Raw genomic sequence first — 22,466 nt, 5'->3', positions numbered from 1 at the left:
TGTATTTTCTCCATAATTGATCACTTTAATTTCTGGCTAAATGCACATTTTCTTAAACTCAATAAAATGCATCCTACTGCTCTGGACAATTTAAACGCATTTTTCACCAACTATACTGACGACACTCAGCTGGTGGTAGAATTAAGCGGGGAATGTGTAAAAGACAACAACACCATTAACAACCTCTACAACATCATTGAACTGTGGATGGATCAAAACTGGATGGGCTTGAACAGAACCAAGACCGAGCTGATGATCTTTGGCTTCAACCAAGCTAGGGCAAAACTACCATCCGATTATGATTCACTCCTGATAAAAGACTCCCTCATCAAAGTAGTGGGCAGAGTCAAAACCTTTGGCATGACCTTGGGAGCATCCATGTGCTCAGACACTCAAGCCTCTTATGACAGTAAAAACTGTTCCTATTATTTCAGGCTGCTGAAAGCTATTAGTCCCCTACTTAACGACACCAACTGTGCCACAATAGCTTGAGCCACCATACTTTCCCATCTGGATTATCGTAATGAACTATTATTGAGTACAAGTAAACAATGCTTGACAAAATACCAGTTTATCTAAAACCATGCTGTATGGATAATCAAGCAAAAAGCAAGGTCAGATCACATCAGTGAAGCCAGGAGGGAGCTACACTGGCTTAGGGTTTAAGACCGTGTCATGTTTAAGTGCTTGACACTCACCCATAAGTGTATGTACAGAAAGGCCCTGGCTTACCTTAAATCCATTATTGTTGGCTACACACCTACCCACACTCTAAGATATGAGGCTCAAGGGCTCATAGTAGTGAACCCTTATAAAAAAGCTAATAGTCTAGGCAGAGCCTTTCCCAACCGGACGGCCATCAGTTGGAACAAACTTCTGCTGAGTTTGAGACTAGAACCTAATCATCTCAATTTCAGAAAGCATTGAAAACGTTCCTAATCAAATGAAAAGAAGATATTAGCGTAATAACTGTCCATCTTTGTCTTGGCATGCCAAGTGTCCAGCCCTTTATGAGAGTCAGTTACCTCTAGTTTTTGTCCCCGTCTTTTTGTGGTGCCCCGATGCCTGTGGGCTTATGGTGCATTACGAATAAATAAAATACAAAAAATAAAAAAAATAAAATCCTCATCATAATCTCAATAATATGCCTTCTCATATTTCTTCAAAATATATACACATATACAGTGCATAATACGTAATACATAACATAATCACAAAGAACAGAACAGACTCGGTCGGCCACATATATTTCATCACCTACCCTCCTCCAGGCTCTCTGCCAATGATCATCGTGGCTCTCTGCCCCTATGAATACTCCTACAGAGTTTAAATTGTCCTCCTTAGATTTGTCTTTAAGCAAATCTGTCTCCTACGTCACCTGTCTATAAGGCTTTAGGTACAATTTCTTCTGTTACGCTCTTTAAAGCACAGACACTGGGCATACTCTCTATCGTGGCTCCTCCTCACGATACTTTTTAATTGCTTGGCTCCTCCTCAAGTCAGTTGCTTAATATATACAACACTCATTGGGCCTCATTACGAGTCCGGCGGTAACTGAGGCGGTAAAACCACCTGGTTACCGCCGGACTCGTATTACCATTCCACCTCCGTGATTCCCGGAATTACCGGGGCATTACAACCCCGGTTTTCCGGGAATCACGGAGGCGGAATGGTGTTAATCCCCATTCCCATTGAGTCTTATGGGACTCAATGGGAATGGGGATCATGGAAACACCGGCAGCATCTCATAATGCTGCCAGTGTTTCCACGTCCGCCTGCAGGCGGGCGGTGTTAAACCCTCCAGGTCAAACCTGGCGGGAACATCACCTCCCGCCTGCAGGAGTCAGGATCAGGCGGTCCGGAAACAATGGTGGCAGCGGGTTTACCGCCACCCTTATTTCCGGACCGCCTGATTTGTAATGAGGCCCATTGTTTTTTAAGTTACTTTTTACCCCAATCACGTTATTTCTAAGCAACTATATTACACTCTAAAAACTTAGCTTTTTCTCCCCAAAAAATTTCTAAGTGGGGTTCCCAACGAGTGCTAAAATTGTTTCTGAAAGATTGTCAACAGATAACCCCCAAAACATATTTCTAAGAGGGGTTCTTCATAAGTGATAAAATTGTTTCTAAAAGCTGTTCAAACATTAACTCAAAAAATATTTCTGCTAACAGTGGTCTCCCAAAATTGACTTGAAAGATTTTTCTAAAAAACTTTCAGAAAAAAAAATCAAAAAATATTTTCCAAAAATGGGTCTCCAAAATTGGGTAAATAATTCACTAAATACATTTTCTTGATGACCCCCGAAAAAAAATCCAATTCACATTTTTGGGAACATTTCCAAAAAAGAACTCTAAAATAATTTTTCTTGAAACATTGCCAAAACGTTGTCCTCTCCAACCCCCAGGTGCCAAGGTCCAGCATGTTACCTGCTCTTCCAGGTTCTTTTTGTCTTGAAGAAAAATATCATCTTAACACTCCTGGCTGTCTCGCCATATGTACATGGGGGTCCCATCATCCCCACACCGGGCTTTGGCATCTCTGGGCAAGGAAGGCACTCTGGAGCAAAGGAGGACACTCAGACTCGTTTCCAAAGGACATCAAGTTATATTTTCTTCCAGGCAGGATACATCATATAGCTTCCACGACATCTCTGGGACTCTGCTAAAATCTCTGAGTAAGACCCTGCCTTTTATACACTCCTTTGTTGGCTCTGCTCCCTATTTATGATGCAGAACACTATCATTGGTTCAGGCACTCCAAGACAAGCCCCTTCCTCCTCTAGTATTGGTTGACTGGGCTGCCAATTCACAAAAGCTCCCATGTCATACCTAAAGAGGAAGTGCCAGGCATCATCTGCACTCCAGCCACCCCCTGCGAAGTGCCAGGTACTTTCACGCCAAAATATGTGACGTATGAAGAACAGATAAACCAGCAGAGAGCCGCAGTTGGGCTCTGGCCAGTGCCTATCAGAATACCAGCACCTATCGAAGTACCGAAACCTAAGCAAACCTGGACAGTAAGTTACCCACTGAGAAATCCATATCTACAGACACGACAGAATTACGGTTGTCAGAATGAAGATACTAAAAGAAGATGACTGGTGACGTCATTAGAGATCGGACTGATGCACATATAGAGTATATAATGACCTAAGAATGCTGAGAAAGAGACGAAATACCATGGATAAGTGACATCTTGAGCCTAAGGTGAAACAGTTGAGTTCAAGATGAAGAAACTTATGCCACATGTACGATGAATACATTAAGCCAGTTTAAACGTGTACAAATGCAAGAAACCGCAAGAAGCAGAGAAATCATGAAGCTTGCTTATGCTTGTTAGTAAAATAGATTGCAGCAAGCGGCAACCATACACATATCTACCTCAAAAGCACTTTATAGATGAGTGGAAATCCACTACGCACATGAGCAGAATTGAATAGAGGTTACTAAAGGTCTCAAGAGGAGAGGGCCGCAGCAAACAAATCAAGAATTAAAGACGGAGAGAAACCCAGCTGAAGGTAACTATACAAAGAAGCCAAGGTCGTATCAGGCTGGAATAGGCTAGCAATGCCTACAATTAAATAGAAAAATAACACAGTCTGCTGTTCAGCAAGGTCGAGATAAGCCACAGATGGTGGAAGACTGACAGAATTAAATCAAATACGCGGAAATGCATGAAGAAGAGGTCGAATTCACAGTGTCCTAGTCACGTGGCAAGGCAGGCAGAAGGGGATGATACTTTCACACCTATGCATGGAGACTTGCTGTACCCATACTCCTTAACTTTCTCAGACCAAGAAGCAGTTTAAGGCCAAACTACCAAACAGTAATTGACACACGGCCACTGAGGTGATGAATGGTTGGAACATAAATTGGAGGGAAGATGGGGTGCAGCCTTACTCCATGCACCTGGCTAATTATTTTGCGTGCTGCTAAAGGCGCATGTGGAAATGTATGTGTGGGATCGATGCCAACCCAATAATAGTGGACCAGGTAATCTAGGGTCCTATAGAGAGTACAGCCAATGGGACGTCGTACTTTTAGTGACGTTTACAGTGGCCAGTTTGAAGGAAGGGCTTAGTTGCCCCACCTGATATTATCCAATCCCCTCTCCCCTATACCATATACAGATATAGTACCTATGTTAAAGTTAACTTCCTAGGACGAATCAAGTTGCACGTAAGGTTTTTAAGATTACACGTCAATGATGATGAGTTTTTGGTATAAATGTTGTGTTTTTTCTGAAATTAATTGGAGTTTAAGCGAGAAGTAAAATCAAGCAGTTGCTGATGTTCATTGAACTCACCGTTTTGTGTACTTGTCATTAAACGGACTCCCTTTGCCAAACTATTGCGTTGTCATTATTATTTGATGCAAGAGTACGAATCTGCATCCCCGTCTATCTTGAGGGTGCTGCTGCTCATCTTAAAGGGCTGTTTGGAGCTCCCTCAGTCTCATGGGCTGGCTGGGCTCCATCCAGTTCACTTGGTAGCAGAGGATGGTTAGATTAGATAAGACACCCATTGACCGTTGACATAAGTAACTTTGGGTCCTCTGCAATATCACAAGCCCTTTGCCATCTGGCTGATAGAACGAGAAGCTCCCTGTAGATAGTGGTTAGTTTAATTAAAAAAAACCTGCAGGATAGGTCTGAAGGAACCTTTGCTTTACCCCAAATATCCCTTCCCACTTCTACAAGCAGCCGGTCGGACAGGCATCACGGAAAGGCAGTAACGAAGGTGGTGATCTCGAGCATCCGGAGAGGAAAAGCTTGCAGACAGCGAGTGAAAAAAGACTGAATGCTTTGGCAAAAAGTTGCAGGCCTCGAAACATGTAAAGGGAAGGTAACGGAAGATGGTGGAACAAAAAACAAAAAAAATAACATCATATTAAGAGTATAATGTATATATAAGGGGAAAAAATGGACTTGCGGGTGGCCGAGCAATAGAGAGAGATACCAAGAATGACCGAGGAAGAGAGTATACGCCCATTTTCCTAGGTTTTAAAAGAGCACTAGAAAAAGCCTTCATTTAAGGTCCTGAATTAATAGGACGATGTAGAAGACCAGAATCGATTAAGGACGATCTGGAAGAAATGGGCTTAAATTCCATGTCGGAATACAATTAGGGGCAGAATGCATCTGAGGAAGCAGATAGCATGAGATTTGTGTAGCCAGCCGGAGTCTGTCTTATCTGTTTCATATTTTTATCTATGATGTCAGAAGGTGAAACCTTTTAAAAATAGCAGCAAAATTGCATAATCGTGATAATATGATGTTGCATGGCATGCATTGATGGTTGTAGTTAACAAAAGTAAAAGTGACATTTTTGTTGAAAAAATGGGATTGGAGCTTGTGACGATTGGTGCTCGCTCATATTGTTGATCTTGGTTGTGAAACGTAAAGCATAATAAAGTGTTATACAAAGACAAAATGAACAGATTAAGCATGGAAGACATTACCCCATTGGCACACATGTGCAAACAGCTGCCAAAGCATGCACCTGAGCTTAAACAGTACAGTGCATATTGGGTTAAAAGGGCCGCAAACAAAATGTTTATGCCATGGCCCCAGGGAGAATCGCTATCTAAAACGGTCCTACAGCACATGACGACATATTTGCACGCCACATACACAGGCAAAAAGTTAGACACATGCCTAGCTAGTTTAGAACTTTGGAAAATGTATCAACAAGAAAAGGAGGAGCCACCATTAGATTGGATACTGAATATATGCGCAGAGGGGGTAATGTGCCTTCTTCTCCACCCGCCTTGTCTGAAACAAAAAGCGAAGCTAGTAAAGACGAAGGATTATACCTGTTGAAGGAACTTAAAGCAGCCACAGGATATAGCAACCCAGCATATGAGTCACCTACGCAAAGTAGTGATGAAAGCCCAGAGAAAGACAGAGATAGAGATATTACCTCCAAAACCCGAAGGACACGGAGAGACACGAAAAGAAAAAAGGAGACCAAACGCAAGCAAATACATTTCCAGATACGGGAAGAGAGGGAAAGAGATGGAAAGGAGATGAGGATAGGAATGATGAGATCGAATTTGCACAGAACGAATGGATGGGAGGTCAGATTTTTATTGAAACTCAATGGTAAAGGTTTTGTGGATATGAGACAAAAGGGAGAACGGAATGAATTAGAAAGGAGGGAAAAGGAAAACCGATCAAGAGTCGAAGGGGCTAGGAAAAAGGATAGAAAGAAACAAGAGCAGTTATATCATGATGAACAGGACAAAAAAAGGAAAAGGCAGAAGAGCAGAGAAAATGCGATCATAAGTAAAGAGCAGCAGATGATCGAGATAGAATAGAACAAAGGAGGCTAGAAGAAGAAGAACAAAAGATATGGGAGAAGAGAATAAAAAGACGAAGGGATGAGGAAATGCTAAGGGCAAATGAACCAAGAGATGCGAGGAAACAAGAAGAAGATAGGGTCAGAGAGGAAGCGACATAGAAAATAAGCGAAGAAAGAGAGCATGGGATCTTGAATATCTGGAAAGAGAGGTTAAAAAACCCGATCCAGTAGTAGGCTGGGAAGCTATAGAAGAATTCTTCCCTGAGTATGATTCAGTACCAGGCACGTCTAGGGCAAATATCAAAGATGAATTCGACACCAGAAGCATCGGAGAAACAATCAATAGAATACATGATGAGATGGGGCTAGAAAGAGTACCTCAAAGGGAAGGAGAGGATGAGAGTCTCGAGAGCACTCAGTTGTACGATACTGAGGAAGCCTCCCGAAGTAGCAGAAATAGAGATCTGTCATAGGCTAACCCTAACCAATAATGAGGAAGATGAGAGAAGTTGCACGAGTTGGGCACAGACAATATCCGACGCAGAAAGAGAGAATGTGAAGAAGGAGAAGCCGAGAGAAGACCCGAAAAATGCTTCTCTAGGGGAAAGGGAATAAGATGGTCAGATTCTAGTGGGTCTGTACCTAAGACATCAGAGTCAGCCACACAATCAGATTGGCATGAAGGAGTATCATATGGGTAGAAGGGGTGTCTCCACCACAGTATGTGAGCAGACTAAGAAAATTGCCAGGAAGATGGTGATGTGGGAATATTACCCCTGTGGTAGACAGAATAATTATGAGAGAGGAAAAGGAGTGTCATGTGTCACAGTTCCCTTTACTAGAAAAAGGAGGAGCAAGGAACAATATATACCCTGGCCTCACATGGACAGAGAGAACCTGAAAAATAAGCTCCCAATGCTGACATCGGGAGCCGGAAAATAGATACATGTACTAGAAAAAATGACAGGAGGGAACACGTTAGCTATTGGGGATATTAAGGGTCTTTTAATTGCCATACATGGTGATAGAGCTGACGATGTGTGGGCACAAGCAGGTTACCCTGGAGTGACTAGAGTTAATACCACGCATGATGGAGTGCCGTTTAACAATTGCAGAACCACGGTATGGAAAGCGCTTCGAGTGCTATACCTGGACACTTCTGATATGGGAGCTTTAATGACACGCAAGATGAAGGAGTCAGATGATCCTTTGCTTTACATTCAGAATTTCCAAGACACCTGGGTTCTGGAAACTCATGAATCTTGGGGGAAATCTATGCCCGTGTTTTACCATATATTATGCCAAGGTCTGCCAGAACAGGTACAGAAGCAGCTCAAGAAATTCGTAGGGATTAAGGCAAAGCCTTGGTCTGAAAGACAGTTGACCATTGCACACTATTGCAGGCTGCTGCAAGAAAAGAATCACAAAAAGAATGCTGCACAAAAAGGTGAAGAGGCTAAATTGGTGCAGAAAAAATATTAAATTATGCCATTGAGGGGGGCAGTGATAATTAATACAGATGGATCAAACATGCAGCAGGCCAATAGCCAAAGACAGTTTGATCAAAGCAATAACAGGCTTTACCCAAGGGGAAGAGGCTTTCGAGGAAGAGGATGGCAGAGTAATCAGGGAGGTTTTCAAAACAATCAAGGATGTTTTCAAAATATACAAAATGGAAACCAGGGTATGCAAAATCGGCAAATAATCACACCACCGCCAATATGTTGGACGTGTGGAATGGCATGCGATCTAGCATGCACATGCAGAAGTCAAAGCATGGTGCAAAATTACCAACTCACAAGAGGAGGGATGGTGAATCCATCTGCGTTCTCGCAGCAGGGTGGAAATGGAGTTGCGCAGAATCACACAGTGCAGCAGCAAGCGCCAGGGGTGCAGCAACGTTTGCAACCCCAGAATGTGACACATTTTCCATTGGAACAGTCGCAACAGTTTCCAATGCAACTGTCACAAACAACAGGTACAGGACAGGTACTGAATGCAGGAATGAGAAATGCTACAAGTGACAGGGGAAATCAGTTCAGTCAGAATGGGAGATTATACATAGACTAGGACAGCTCACTGGGAGACCTGATGTGTTCTATCCTATCAGCGACACCAAAGCCTCACGAAGAACCAAGGGTAGATGTCTGCATAAGGGATAAAGAATATTTGTTCTTAGTTAACACATGTACGACACGCTTGTGTATAAATGAAGGCAAGTTTTCTTTGTCTGGCGATGCCATAAATACTCAGGGCTTCACAGGAGCAACAAATTGTGTTGCTTTTACAAAAGAACTTCCAGTCTCCATAGGAGAATGTGACATGAATGTGCCACTGCTATATTCAAGGCAAGCCCCGGTGAATATATTGGGACGAGACCCAATGACAAAGCTAAACATGACAATCTCGTTCACGGAGAAGGGCACAGTGTGTTCAACTCCAGGATTGCATTATTGGAACGTATGACAAATGATTAGAGCATACGCAGGACAAATGGCTATGAGAGCTATTTCATTGTAACCAGAAATATTTGCTTATAGAGTGCGCATATTAATGTCATGTCTACCAGGCCTTGCAGAAAAAACCATGAGAACCCCAGATGAGTTTCTATTCCGACCAAGAATACCTATGCATGAGGAAAAGGGATGAGTGTTTCCCTTGACAATACAAGTAGCCATAGTGTGAAGAGAAATGGCTCTGCTTGACTGTTGTGATGATGAAGGCAGACAATGGTGTGCAGTAATCGCCATTCGGGAAGGTTACAGATTGACTGACGTCACTGATGATCTGTTTGAAGAACAAACAAGTGAAGATGAGATGACGGTTGAGGTTAATCTCACCTATTTGGTGAAAATGATCCAAAGAGAAGTGCCTCAGAGAATGATGATGGCACGAAGACGTCCTGAATACATTGAGGACGACATGGCAAAGGTGAAGATTAAATTGAAACCCAGAGCAATTTTACCAAAAGCACAACAGTATCCCATGTCTAGGGAAGCAGATGAAGGTATTTTTAAGACAATATCTGCCATATTGGAGCAGGGCATCTTAGTGACGTGAAAAAAGGGAAAAGGGGGTCTTGGAGGCTAGTGCAAGATCTACGCCGGATAAACCAGATAGTTGAGGCTGAGTTCCCTCTAGTCCCTAACCCATCCACGATCCTATGTAATATGCCTGTTGAAGCAAGGTATTTCAAAGTGATTGAGTTATTCATTTTTCTCAATCCGATTGCACAAAGACTCACAAGTTTTGACATAGTTTACGTTCAGACAAGTTTGTCTGAAAAGCACAAGGCTGCCTCAAGGGTACTGTGAGTCTACCTCAATTTTTAACAGAGTCCTGCAGATGGACTTGAGCAATATCGCATTAGAGAGTGTTGTTTTACAATACGTGGATGACATTCTAATTTGCAGCATGACAGAGGAAAAGTGCAGACACAATTCTATACAGCTATTGACTATACTGGCTGAGAAAGGATATAAAGTTGACAAAGAGAAGTTACAAAATTGTCAACAAGAAGTGCTGTACATAGGACAGTTAATCACACATGAGGGGAAAAAGGTTACCCGTGAAAGAGCTGAAGCCATTTCAAGGACAGCCAAACCACACATGATAAAACAAATGCAGTTTTCTCAGATTATGCAACTATGTCAGGGCATGGTCTTTGACAAGAGTTCTTGGGTCTTTGACTACAGTTCCAACACCAAACCCTTGTTACAAGCCCTGAAGGAAGCACTGGCAATGAAAGAAAAAATTGTGTGAACCGAGACCATGGAAGAAGCGTTTGCTCAACTAAAAAATGCCATTTGCACGGCACCAGTTTTAGGGAGTTTCAGGGATTACAACTATGCAGAGGAATTCTGCCTGTTTTCACACACGAATGGCAGTGTTATGACAGCAGTCCTCACGCAGAAAACCACATTGGGGTACAAGCCCCATGCACACTACAGTGGGAATTTGGACCCAGTAATGAGGGGTCACTTCCTGTGCGAACAAAGTTTGACTGCAGCAGCGTTCACCATAGAGAAGGCTACAACAATTGTGATGGGATGGCCAATGGCGCTATTCGTCGAGCACGCATTATTTGCCATTTTAGAGAAACCAAAAGGCAAGTTGACATCTCAGAAAGCTTCTGCTTATGAAGTGATCATATCAGATCCAATGATTAAAATAGTTTGATGCAAAATAGTGAACCCAGCTATGTTTATAGCAGAGCCAGTCACTGAAGGAGAGCCAATACATGATTGCGCAAAATATGAAGAATTCTATGATGAGATTCCCAGAGTGAAAGAAAATGCACTGGCAGGAGGAGAAATCGTCTTTGTTGATGGTTCTTCCAGGATAGATCAAAAAGAGGGACAAAGATATACAGGTGCCGCTGTGATAAAACACACGACACATGGGGAATTTTGAGTACTCATTAGTGCATGATTACCCTTACATTATTCAGCACAAGCTGCAGAATTATTGGCCTTGATACTCGCACTCGAGAATCACGCAGACCAGGAAGTGCCAGTGTACAGTGACTCCACCTATGTGCTGTCAACAGTGCATGCAGGCCTAGCATGCTGGAAAAGGAGGGGCTACCTCTGAGCGGACAGCATGCCAGTGCAGCACGCAGCCCTATTGGACAGGCTGATTAAGGCACTACAGCTCCCAGTGGGCATAGCGGTCATGAAATGTACCGCCCATACAAAAGGGACAGTTTATATCTCATGTGGAAATCAAGCAACAGACACTGAGGGCAAGCATGTGGCGACTAAAGACGAGATAATCATGAGTGTGGAAATAACTGATGTGCATGAAAGAATGATTGTTGCACGAAGCGTGCCTGAAGGCTATATAAATTTGGCAAGAACTCAGTTATTGGAGCTCGAGGGGGAGGCACTACAGGAAGAGAAGAACTTATGGAAGTGACAAGGGTGTTCTTTTAACTCCTCTGAGAGCTTGTGGTGACAAGACAGCACTGGTAAACCAGTGATGCCTACAGCCTTATTAAAGATAGCACTTGACCAGTTACACTATGCAGCGTACATGACAAAGGAGAATCTAGCAGCAATGATTGCAGAAGACTGGTTCATACCAAACTTGGCAGAACATGTTACATTCTTTATGGTGAACTGTATAATTTGCCAGAAGTTTACGGCTGGGCATACACTATGTGAAATTATAGGAGTTATCCCAAGGCCGAATGGCCCTTTTCAGCACTTGCATATTGACTACGTCGATATGATTCAACTATGTAATGGGTACAGGTATCTAAATGTTGTGGTATGTCCATTCTCTAGATGGATAGAAGCAGGTCCATTTACACACCCAGAGTCTACCTGTGCGGCCGAATTCTTGGTGAGGGAGATGTTTCACAGATGGGGAGTGTGTGAAGTAATAAGGTCAGACATTTGTTAATGCAGTATTTGAACAGATTAGCTTGTTGCTTGGTATAAAGCACAAGTTTCCATCCTCAAGGGAACGCATATGCGAGAAGCTCAACGGCTTGTTAAAGGAAAGGATAGCCAAGTTAAAGCTTACTCTGAAGAAGGGATAGCTACACTGTTTTACGCTGGCACTGTATGCACTCAGAAACCAGCCTGGTTCTGACCATCATCCCATACTGCCCAAAATCGTGACAGGCAGAAGGATGTGAACGCCATTGATACCTCAAAATAGAGCTAGATGTGATGCCCAGTCAACAGGAGAAGTGTTAGGATTGGAAATGCAAAACTACTTGAATTGCATGACATCTTGTCTTACTGTCATTTCAGGACAGCTGTGGCGATGACAAGAAGGGTACAGGGCAGCACAGAACACAGAAGGGGATACTACAACATATCCAGTTCTGAAATTACATGTTTTTCCCATATTCCCTGGGGACACAGTCCTGGTGAGAAACCACACAAGAAAAAAGTGGGACGAGCCAAGGTTCAATGGCCCCTTTACAGTGGAGGACGTTACACCCTCTGCAGTCAAACTACAGGTAATAAGAGCTTGGATCTTTTTGGGCGACATCAAGCCATACATCGGAGAAGACCCTCTGCCATACTCCACCGTGTAGAGACTACAGACAATGGGGAAGAACCACAGCATGTGCAGACGAGATCCATGACGAGGAAGAAGGATGAATGATCAGCAAAGCAGAGACAAGGAATATTTTGTGCAAGTTGTGGCTTAGTTTTGGACACTTCCTTTGAGCAAAATAAGAAAGAAAAAAAAGGGGGACATAAAAACACGGAACACTCTGTGCATCCTTTTTTCAGGGTGAAGAAGAAGAATTGCACGTATAAGCCACAAAAATAGCCTGTTGATTTTAGACTTTGGACTGAGTCACACTGAAGCCTTGAAAAGAAAAGATATGCCAGATTTTGATTGGGGATACGTAAATTGAAAGAGAATACAGTATCCTGACTCTTTCAATACAGAAGCCTTATTTGGACTTATTCATGGTGTCACGCAATAGTGACCTCACCAAAGGCATTCTGATCTATTTTGAGTTAGTATTGAGGTCATACCCGTCGTTGGTGGGAAGAATGACAAGCATAACAGAGTTTCTTCAAGATCCTGAAAACGAAAAGACAATAAGGAGGCTGCCCACAGTGATTGCGGAGCAGTTTCTCTTGCTTCCAGAATGCAGCGAGGACAGGACAAATGTTCCTGTCAGGAGAAGATAGCAGACTAGCTAGTAACCTGTTCTTGCGCTTAATTGAAGACTTTCCAGAACTTGTGGGGAGACATGCCAGTGTTGATGTCCACACTTTCATTAGATACCCAGCAAACTCTGTACAGATGAGTATGCTCCTGCATGGTATCATAATGCAGGTCGAACTTTATAATCATCAGCAGAATCACTGGAGAAGATTGTAAAACTTTCCTTCGAGGGACAGATTGTGAAGGTGTTGCCAAGGATTTCACTTTTGTTTATGCTGACAAAAGGAACGACATGTCATCTGGAGCAAAACAGATAAGAGACATTGACTGGGAACTGGTTTATTTTGAACATGCAAATTAAAGATTTGCTGAACTTATCGCCTCAGTTGGGATGTTTGATAACAAAAAAGAACTGTTTCCAGAGACAAGAGACAACCTATTACTCGGAAAAAGAGGATAGTCAGTCCAGCATTTGTGACCTGCGAACAGAGGCAGCAGAATCCAGTGGCCATATTTAGCATGTATTAAAAGTTAGTTTTTTGCCTCCTTAGATGATCGAGATGGGAAACCAGAACAGTAATGTTGTCCTCCATCATGAGGAGAGACGTACATATTGGCCAAGGAACAAATGCTGTAAGCTTACTTACAAATGTATTACTTACATATGCATAGTTTTCATTATCATATTACTGTCATTGACGATTAGAACTTCATTTTTCATTGGTGCACAAAGTGTTTAGGTCCTCGTGCACCCACCTAATGATGTACGCATGCAACCTACAAAGGTACCCAGACCTTACATAGTCATTCTAGTTCCTAGAAATAAGGACAGAGTGACTGAACTTGAGATGGATGTGATAAATAATGACACATGCAAGAAACCTGGGGTAATAAATTAATTGCAACACCAGAAACAGGGTCAGAAAAATGAACCCGAGAAGGGGTTGATGAGAAGTACAAGTGCACAAATAATGAGTACATACACACCTGGTCTAGTGTCAATGACTGCAGAATCACATTCCAGAAAAGAAGGAGAGTTTGGACAGAGCTCAACAAGAAGCTTGTCACCAACGGGTGCCACAAGACACATGGAATAGACACTTTTAAGGAGACAAAAGACTTTAGAGAATGAACAAACAGAGATGACACCCACAAGCACGTCTAACCCAGTGATGAAGAGGTCAAGCTTAAATCCTGCAATACAATCAAGTGCTGATATAATGGCAGAATCAATATGGACGTTCATAAACAGAGCCAAAAAGAGACAGGAAGACAAGGAAAGACTTACCAGACTTCCTCCTAATCAAATGGTACAGATTAAAATGCCTGGATCATTGATGGAGATACCTGAGACTCTCCCAGCAAGAAGAAGCCATACAGATGTGTTTAAGGATGTGGTTATAGCAAACTACAGGAAACCTTAAGAATTAGAAGAAGCACACAAGAAGACAATAATGAATTGAATGATTACTTCGACAGCACAGTACACTTGCGAAACTACATATGGTTCCAACACATGAAAGAAGTATGAAGGCAAACTTCAGAGGAAGAATGCTTTGTGTGTGCACACCTACCTTACAGCATGGGAAAGTAAAAAATTGTCATAGCTGTTGAAGTAGATGTGCAGACAGCACACTGTCTGTCACATTTAGCAATGTGCAAGACCAGAGGTCAGTTCATGGAAAGTGATGCTTCAATAAAATGGGCAACTGAAGTGACTGATCCAGATGAAGATGGTTATGTATAAGACATAAAGACAAGAAACAACGGTAAAACAAAGAACATTGTAATAAAATATGAAAAGCCTGGAGTTAAAGGAGCAGAGATCAAAAGAGAAACAAACAAGAAGCTAAACGTCAAAGGGAAATCTCTCGAAGAAACGCGAAGATGGAAGAACAGAGTTCAAATGCAAATCTGGGGAACAGTGCTTTCACCATATCGATGGGAGAAAAGAGTAGTGATCTGGAGAGCATGGAGGATCATTGGGCACTATAAGGAAACCATTGAAAATGCACAGAGGGTATGCAAACCATTATGGCCGAGACTGGCAAGGCTGCTAACATGGGTCAAAGACAGAGGAGGTCCCCTACAGATAGTGCCATTGGAGAATTCCAAACTGTGCTTCAGAAAGAATGGTACAAGAAAAATGGGAGAACATCAGAACTGTGGCTGAATTTTCGATGCTACAGGAATGGCACATGGTACTGCAGTGATCATGGATCATTAATGGGCATGTGGATCAAAAGCATATATTAGGTTGCCGAAGAATTGGGGAGGTATATGCACATTGGTGAATGTCCATGTTCCAGCATTGGTGATTCCAAATGGTGACCTGAATATTGACAGTTTCCCAAAAGCAGATGCTCATATGAGGAAGAAGAGATCTGTAGAACTGCTGACCCGTATGAAGAGAGAGAATTACTTTCTGCCTAATCAGAAGAAGCCTTTCATGCAATCCCATATGAACACAGGTTGTTCAGCTTGACCTCATCAGTGTTCACGACAATATTGATGCCAAGAGTTCAGACTGGAGCAAATACTAAATGGTTCCAGATAACCAGATGGGAGTTTTTGCAGACCATCAACACAACCATAAAGGGATTTCATGCAATCAAAGAAGAGTTAGGAAGGATTCGACTAATGACTCTCCAGAACAGATATGTCCTAGAAATTATTACAGCTATGGATGGAGGTGTTTTGTGCAAAAACCGGAGAATCATCTTGCACATTTATATCATCTCACGATGCCAAAACCGGAACCTTATGAGAAGCCATGGGTATGCTGACAAAACTACAGAATCAGATGATTGATGAAGTTGACGAAGTTGACGATGACAGTTGGTTTGGATCGCTGTTTTCATGGGTTCCACAATGGATGGCAGATGCATTCAAGTTCTTAGGAGCCCTGTTGGTGATGATATTGTTTGGATTCTGTGTTATCAAGATAATAATCTCTCAGTGCCAGAAAACTGCGGAAAAGACCATCAGGATGAAAATTATGATTGACGTCGAGTCAGGATGGAAGCCCAAAGACCTGACTGATGAAGACATAAAGAATATAGACTTTGTGAAGGCCAGAATTTTTGCACCAGAAGGAACAAAGTTTCGGTATCTGAAGGAACATAGAAAGCATCTGGGAATTGTGATCCAAATGGAGAATGTCAACTAATGACATGGAACAAAGATGAGCAGGTAAGAACAGCAGGATGTTTAAAGGGAGTGATAAAGATATGGACACCAAAGGAACATTTCTGCAGACCTAGATGTCTAGATCCAGAGGATGACAGACAGGTGAAGGCAAAGAAAGAAGTAGGAGTGGTCGATGAATCGCCCAGAGTGGGGAGTGAAGAGGAAGTGCCAGGCATCATCCGCCAGGAGCTTTCACACCAAAATATGTGACGTATGAAGAACAGATAAACCAGCAGAGAGCCGCAGTTGGGCTCTGCCCAGTTCCTATCAGAATAACAGCACCTATTGAAGTACCAATACCTAAGCAAACCTGGACAGTAACGTACCCACTGAGAAATCCATATCTACAGACACGACAGAAGGACGGTTTCAGAAATTAATACCTGAAGAAGCCAAGAAGATACTAAAAGAAGACGACAGGTGATGTCATGAGAGATCGGACAGATGCACATATAGAGTATGTAAGAATGCTGAGAAAGAGACGAAATACCATGGATAAGTGACATCTTGAGCCTAAGGTGAAACAGTTGATTTCAAGATGAAAAAACGTACGCCATATGCACGATGAAGACATTAAACCAGTTTAAACGTGTACATATGCAAGAAACTGCAAGCAGCAGAGAAATTATGAAGCTTGCTTATGCTTGGTAGTAAAATAGATTGCAGCAAGGGCCAACCATACACATATCTACCTCAAAAGCACTTTATAGATGAGTGAAAATCCACTACGCACATGAGCAGAATTGAATAGAGGTTACTAAGGCTCTCAAGAGGAGAGGGCCGCAGCAAACAAATCAAGAATAAAAGACGGAGAGAAACCCAGCTGATGGTAACCATGCAAAGAAGCCAAGGTCGTATCAGGCAGGAATGGGCTAGCAATGCCTACAATTAAAGAGAAAAATAACAATCTCTTGTTCAGCAAGGTCAAGATAAGCCACAGATTGTCTAATACTGACAGAATTAAATCAAATACACAAAAATACATGAAGAAGAGGTCGAATTCACAGTGTCCTAGTCACGTGGCAAGACAGGCAGAAGGGGATGAGAATTTCCTTTTACGTATGGAGCCTTGCTGTACCCACACCCCTTAACTTTCTCAGACCAAGTAGCAGACTCAAGGCCAAACTATAAAGCAGTAATTGACACACGAACACTTAGGTGTTGAATGGTTGTAACATCAAACTGAATGTAGTGAACATAGACCCACTATCCCTCAAACCGAAAATAGATAAGTTGTTGGGTGATCAGTGACTCTAAATGTTGTCAAAATCAGAAATGTAGTGCCTTACAGGAAAGTGCTTTAAGGGCGATCTATTGTGGGGTCAGAATGTCATGTGCAGTAGAGAATGTGTCAGGTAGTATATGTTATGATACAGTATCAAATAATCTACGTTTAAAGTTAAGCAGATCTGAAGTTATGGTTATAAATAGGTTGGTCAGGCAGTAAGTGTGGCTGCGGACATTCGAGTTGGTACCTTCCCAAAAAACAGGTCAATGGGCTGAGTTTGTTCAAGCAGAGGGGCGCCTATGACTACATTTTTATTGTTTCAAGGGCCTTAGGTCTAGTTGCCCTAAGTTTCAAAGGGTCATCCAGACGTGGACCCCTTGCTCACTGTGCTCAGAGAGGCACTGTTCCACCTCACTGATGAGGCCCAACAAGGCTAAAACACGTGTCTTGGGTTGCTGTTAGTACTCTTGTTCAGAAGGGATTTGCCATAGCATTTCGGTGCTGGACTGCCCATGTGGGCGGGACAAAGACTGATATGCAAATAGATGTTTCCCATCTGTGAAATGTACAGTGGGCTAAAGTGTGACTGTGGACCCTTGAGTGGGTACCTTCCCAAAGAACAGGTCAATGAGCCGTGCTCGTTCTTGCAGAGGGGCACCTATGACTACATTTTTATCAACACTGGAAGTACTTGCAACTGAAAGGCTGTTTAAAGAGGATAGGCATAAAAACATTGAAGGAAGCCCTTCCATCCTCCCCACATGCATCATGTCTGGGAAAACACATCAGACTACCCAGCAGAACATCACATTGCTACTCGCTTTTATTGAAGGGACATATTGCTAGCATGCTAAACACAGACCTGTACACCACATGCGAGCGATACACCGAACAAATATTCACAGACAGACAATTGAAACAGGCACTAAACTCAAATAACTACAGGCAAAAGATAACACAATTCTACAGAAATGTTACTGGACGCAAATCAAGCTACACGAGAAGAACATTGCAGAAACCAACAAATGCTGGAGACGTGCATATGTTGTGGAGATGTTCTAAACTTAATGGCTTTCGGTCTCTGGTATGGGAAAGGGTGATGGAAGGAACTCGTGGGAGACTACTGAAACACGTACGAATAGCCCTACTGCCCAACCTTTCATACTTGAACATACTCAGCCATCATGAGGCCCACTGGGAAATTGCAGCATTGATGTCTGCCAAATCAATATTCTACACTGGTGGAATATAACAGAAGTCCCTACCATACAGAACTGGACCAAAGGTACAACATAAAGCAAGAGCTTCATCAATCCTAACGGGCATTGCTTATGAATATAAGGCTAGATGACATCGGCTGTAATCTGCTCTAACTAGTTTTGTTGGAAATCTGACTTATTGAGTTGCCTGCTTACTTATGACTATATTGCTCTTCTTGTTACTTATTGTATTCTGACAGCAGTATTCTGCAGCTAATAAATGGTGGATGGCAGCATTGATGTCTGCCAATATCAATAGTCTACATTGGTGGAAGATAACAGAAGTCCCTACCATACATAAGTCGATCAAAGAGATGCTAAAGACATCGGAGCACAAGAAAATAATGTATAGAGCTAGAGACCAGGGAACCTGTATTTGGAGTGTCTGGGGAGACTTCTTAGTAAGTAAGGACTGATGGGTGATGACTCTCCCCACCGAGACAGATGCAAATCGACTCAGTAACTGAGGAAGGGGGTCGAGACTCCCGAGGGGCCAAATAAAGCAAGAGCCTCTTCAATCCTAACATGCATTGCATATTAACATAAGGCTAGAAGACATGGGATGTAATCTGCTCTTTTGTTGGAACTCTGACTTATTGAGTTGCCTGTGTCCTTATGACTAATTTGCTCTTCTTGTTACTTGTTGTTTTCTGACAGAATTACTTTGCAGCTAATTACTGGTGGATAATACTCTACTCTCTCATATTTCTCAATTAGCATTTGTTATAAAGTATGACACAGTAATCTAAGTTTTGAGTTATATGTATATCATACTGCAGTGATGCTGGTCTGTCCTTTAAACATCAATATTGTTCATTACTGTGCCGACTTAATGTTGTTGATGAAATGCTATCACTAAAACGAACAAAAATGATAAATACAAAAAAGTCAGAAAAAACAGTCAGCATCTATTGTAAGTTGGTTGGTATTGCCCGGTATGCTGCTGGAGTTTGGGGAATGTACACTTGTTTGCTTTTGCAGTACCTGAGCAGAAATGTTTACGCTCCCTATTGGATGTCTGTCTGGCAGCAGCCACAGTGCTTTTACATTGTGAAAGCTGCATTGCGCCACTGGCTGATCAACTGCAAGTAGCCCCCTTTTCTTTATGTCTCTTGATCTGCACAACTGACAAGGGTGTCCTGAAGGAAATTATTTTAAAAGACTAACTCTACCTAGAGAATATGGTAAACTGGATCAAACAGGAAAACAACAAATCTCCAGCAATTACAGGTCCTGGGCCTGTGTCATGGGCTTTTGTTACCAGATGGCAACATAGCCGTTGGCCTCTCCCCAAAGACCCAGCACCCCATTCTATTGTGTGGCTGGGGTGGTAGTGCCTTTAGAAGGCTCCTATAGGCGTTATCTAACTGGTCCTTCCATGTCAGGTGGTCTCGACTAAGACTTCCCCAAAAATGATCTATTATATTGTTTTAAGGTTGCAGGACTACCATTGGCCTTTGCCCATTACCATCCACCCTAGGATGCGTGCTCCCTGAAGCCCTGGAGCAAGCCACCTCAGGTCTGGGACCTCGCTCTTTTCTCAGCACTGTGTACCTTTTCATGGTGATGAGAAAAACTATGCGTCCCAATTGTTGCCACTGGTATATCCACCTACCCTGAGAAAGTGTTTGCTAATTGCAATGTTTGTTGGGCAACAAATGTATCAGTTCTTGTCTGCTTCGCTGGGAACAGCTTCTCTTCCCATGGCAGGTAAATGGCTATTGTTTGGCTCGGCCGCATCGTTTGGGTGAGGACCGCAAAACTGAGCTTTTGCTCTGCAATGAGTGAGGATTTATTCTGCTATTTTGCAGGTGGCTCCTTGCCCCTGGAGTCAGTAATGTTCCACCTGCCTTTGTCCTTGGCTGTGAGCACTGTCCCTTTGCTTCATTCTGCAGAATCTGCATGTCTTTGTTCCTTGTTCTGAGGCCTGTGGCTTCATGCACTATCACTACAGTTGTTCCTTGGTTTATCTATGTCTATATATACATTATTGTATTGCTTTCGCTTGAGGTTCTTTTTCTAGGTTCTTTATATGTCCTTGAAGCTCCATATGGTTAGTTACACTAAGCAGCTGCAAGCTTGTTTTGTGTGACGCTTGCTCTCTTGTGTTTCTGCGTTTCTGCATTTGGCTAATGGAAGAAAATAAGACTTGCATCTCCCATTTCTCAGTCTTCGTGCTTTCATGCATATGGGAGACATGAGGCCCATCCCAGGGACCCTATCTTCAAGGGTCTGTGCTTTACATCAAATTACAGCACATTGCTGCCTTATTAGAACCTCATTGTTTGCTATCTCAGCTGTGAGGATGTGGCTTGAATGGGCATGTGTTAGGGTCTAACTCACTCCTCTCTTTTAGACTGATTTTTAATTGTTGGCTTTCTTGATTTCAAATTGTCATACTGATATACTGCACCTTTTGGACATGGACACCCTCGTGGATGGCAACTGTGCATGAGAACACATTTGCATGGAAAGATTGCATGTAATAGTGGTAATTTCAATAAACTGTGTTTTACATTCAGAGTGGTTTCTTTGTACTAGTCTCCTGGATGAAACACAAAACAACATGATGTGCTCCTTTAGACACCTTAAAACAGAATCCCAGGATTTAATGAAGACATTAATCGTGTTAACTTTTGCAGCATTAGGATTAAGGATTTGGTAAGCACAAAATAACATATCTTGCCCCTATATTGAAAATCAAATGTTGCCACCCATGTCCTTTCTGGTCTCTCCCATTGGCATACATTTGTAGAGGAAAGGGTTCCAATTCTGCCCCTGAAGAAATGTTTTGTAGATTTGTAGGGAAGTTGCAACGCTTGGTTAACACTCTGATTTTGACTGGAGATTGCATGGTCAAGCACCTCTAGTGTAGTGAGTAACAAAAACAAGGTGTAATTGTTAATGTTTGCCTTTTGTGTATTACCTTATGGTTGCATCCCCCAGTTACATGGAGGACAACTTTTTGTCATGGGAATACTACAGTAACTTGTGGAAATCAGTAAAGTATAGTGGTAAGGGAAAGAACACAACCTGCTTAATGTGGTTGCTTTTGGGATGTGAAGCCTGTTTTAAGAAACAATACAGAATTAATAAACATATCTATTTGAAGAAAAATGGAGCACGAAGAAAAACTTAGGATCATTGAGCACATCAGAGAGCAGGCAGGAATGGTGCAATGGCTAATGTACATTATTGATTAGACGGGGCGGAGGAAAGAAAATGGCATAGCACCTCAGTTCTAAATCTGAATCCTGTCTGTGGGTTGTAATCAAAAGCCTCCAAATAAAGGCCAATGTGAAAAAGGCCTTTCATTACCAAAGAAAATTCAGTATATTAATTCAAAAAGCAAAAAGAAATTCAAAGGTCTGTTTCCCATGAAATAACAGGATTTTTAAACACTGACAGAAAATCAGCTGAGCATGTGTATTTGCAAGGTAAAACTGAAGAGCCATGTGAAAAAGGCCTACCTGTCATTACCAAAGAAAAATCAGAATTTTAATTCATCACAAAAGAAGACATTCAAAGTTCACTTTCACATGAAAAACAGGATTTTTAAGCATTGACACAAGAACGGCGTTGCATGTGTGTTTGCAGTTTAAATGTCAGGGAAAATACAAGGTGCTTGCTGACATGAAGTAATGTATATTATGTTTTGCATGCAAAACCCCAGGCAACATCTGAAAAGAAAAGCCCACTTCATTGCCATGCAGATTTCATTTGGGCCCGATGCAGAACCTTTTGGTTTGTTGGTGGGCAAACTTCACAAAGAACTTCCCCATAACCAGCCTGGCTTGCATCCCAGCTGCTTACAACTGCAATAAAATGTGGCCTACCTGAAAG

This window comes from Ambystoma mexicanum, chromosome 7q (assembly GCF_040938575.1).
Source record: "Ambystoma mexicanum isolate Mex_15411 chromosome 7q, UKY_AmexF1_1, whole genome shotgun sequence".
In the NCBI taxonomy this organism is placed as follows: Eukaryota; Metazoa; Chordata; class Amphibia; order Caudata; family Ambystomatidae; genus Ambystoma; species Ambystoma mexicanum.
This window is presented reverse-complemented; position numbering follows the sequence as displayed.